Genomic DNA, 2,754 nt, shown 5'->3' with positions numbered 1-2,754 from the left:
ACTAGGGTCAGCATCCTGCTACTGTGCTGCAGAGGGTGATCGCAGTGGGTGTTGCATATGACTTTGTGTTGGTTTCTGCACCAGAGACAGAAAACACAAACGCTACTGATGGGAGATTATATATAGACACAGAGATGTATATTCCCTTTGCTCCGAATCCTCACTCATTGTGTAAAGCTTAACCCAGAGGAACGGGCTCTGAAGCACAGAGGGAGGAACGTGCTGTATGTATCACTGTGGCCCATGTAGTGTTTGGCCTCTCTTCTGAGTCCTGAAAGAAGGGGGGGGGAGGGGGGAGGATCGTGTGTCCAGTGGCAAATCTGACAGCTAATTTTAAGCTTTAGACATCTGCCTGTGCTAAACTCTATTGAGATCATCAAACTTATTTTACCCCCAGCAGCTGAGGAACATCTGACAGCTGAGAATCTGGACTGGATTCCAGCCCCCAAAATGCTGGATAAAAGCATCATATCCTATTAAAGTCTCTGAGAGAATCGCTTGGGAAAGGCAGGTGTGTGCCTTTTGTCAGAGCATCCCCCAAAAAGATTGCTTGGCCATGACAGGATTTGGAAGCCTTCCTTAAATCCTAGCTATTTTAGGGGGGTTTGTCACTGTTTCATAATGGAAGTAGGAAATGAAGTAGGAGTGAGGGTCGGGAGAGAGCAAGCCTGCCGCCTGCCTCACTGCTGGGTTCCTGTGCTGGGGGGCATCACTCTGGGCATGGGCCTGTGCACGCAGGCTCTGGGCCAGCACATCTAGACCCGGGAGGTCTGTTAGTGCAGCTCCCCCCAGTTCCTGATGCCAGCAGCCGGGGGCATTGGCTGGAAGTAGGAAATGAAGTAGGAGTGAGGGTCGGGAGAGAGCAAGCCTGCCGCCTGCCTCACTGCTGGGTTCCTGTGCTGGGGGGCATCACTCTGGGCATGGGCCTGTGCACGCAGGCTCTGGGCCAGCACATCTAGACCCGGGAGGTCTGTTAGTGCAGCTCCCCCCAGTTCCTGATGCCAGCAGCCGGGGGCATTGGCTGCGTGTTTTTTCAGGAGGGGCAGAAGCCGGCAGCAGCGCTGGAGCGGGGGCCGCGTGTGGAAGCTCGGAGGAGGAGGCCCAAGTTGTGAGGCAGACGTGGGATTGTGTCAGTGGTGCGCGGGATGGCTGCAGCTCACAGCTCCTCTGTGCTGGAGCAGGGGCTGAGCTCGCAGCAGGGCCCGGGGAACAGAAGGAGCCTTGTGATGGTTCCTTCTCCCACCAGGCAGCAGCGAGCTCCTCCGCTGCGTCCTCTGGGGAGCGCTGGGACGTGCAGCGGCTGCTTGGCTGGGCAGCAGCTCCTCTGGGTGACAGGGGCCAGAGCACTGGAAGAGTTGGGGGTCCTGACAAGTGTTATAAAAGAGGAAAGAACAATTGACTAGCTCACAGGAGGGAGCTCCCCCAAACACTTCCCTCCTTGCGAGCCAGTGCTACGCGCCGGCAGTGGAAGACAAGCTTCTTCCCGAGATCCTTGGTGTGACTCTTCCCTGTCTTCTGCGTCCAGCGTGGAGAGGCCCTGAGAAGACACTGAGGTCCCACCACAAAGCAATCCATTCAGCCTGGGGAGTATTTTTAGCAAAGCACGATTCTTCTTCAGTTTCAAAAGTAGCAAGTGGGGAATGCAGCCTACATCAGTGCGAGATGCAGAATGATCTCATTCAGGCTGCAGCATCTGTTTGGAGTGAAACAATTACCAGTGATATCAGGAGATCTGCATTTTTTGTTGTTGGAGCCAGAGGCCGTGGTAAACAAGGACTGTTTTCTCTGTGTGCTTTCTATGTCAGTGGAGCACAAGTGGGGAGAGATGCTTCTGTTCTGGGTCTAGGATCTCAGACCATAGCCTGGCGTTTCTAGCAACTGGCTTTGCCTCTGTGCTTTGGAGGCAATTTGCTTTTTCTTTCACAGCCTTGTTTCATCCTTAAGCTTTAAGCCATGTGAGCAATAGAAATACGTGTGGACTTCCTTTCTGCTCCTGTTAACCCGAGGCACTGAGACTTGTTGACGTATCAATCTGTATTAAAAGGACAACAGACCAATAAAACTGACCAGAAGGCAGTAATTCTTGTGTGTGTGTCTCTTTTCTCCAGCGTCTCAGAACACCAGTGCTTTGTGAGAGCTGCTTTTCCGTCGATCTATTGGTTTCTCCCATTTTCCCAGCTCTTCCCAGCAGTCTGCTGGCAGACAGGATGCTCTGGCACGCAGCCCTTTAGCGGTATCTATTAGACGATGCTTCCTCAGAACATGACAGGTAAAATTGCTCAAAGACTTGTGAATCAGGGGCTGCTGTGCTAAGCAGGTTGCAGTGGAGGCTCAGATCACTTCTGCCATTAGTGCTGCTCACCCTTCTCTTCAGGTTACACAACAGAGAGCTGCTGAGGGAAGGGGCTTTAACAGGATCTGCGATTTTTCCTTTCCATTTCTGGTTACAGAAACGAGAGAACAAAGTTTTGTTTAAAGCACTTCCTGCCAAGGTTCCAGGATTGCAGAATTCCCGATTGCTTTTCTTTTCTGCCTTATTTTGAGTGTTTGATGAGTAACATTGAAAAAAGGTGGTTGTGTTTGGGCACATTTCTAATGGTGCAAAATATGAGTCCTGCTGCTTGTAACCCAGATCCATCCAACAGGCACATGTCACTCGTAGATCCTGTGGGGAGCTGAGCTGCTGCTGGGTGCTGGCTCTGAGGAGGGCTGCAGAGCAGGCTTCTGCCTTGGCCACAGTGCTGGGAAGGAAGG

Source organism: Nestor notabilis, unplaced genomic scaffold (genome assembly GCF_000696875.1).
Source record: "Nestor notabilis isolate BGI_N333 unplaced genomic scaffold, ASM69687v1 scaffold24069, whole genome shotgun sequence".
Classification (NCBI taxonomy): domain Eukaryota; kingdom Metazoa; phylum Chordata; class Aves; order Psittaciformes; family Psittacidae; genus Nestor; species Nestor notabilis.
The sequence above is the reverse complement of the archived record's forward strand: the minus strand, read 5'-3'. Positions refer to the sequence as shown.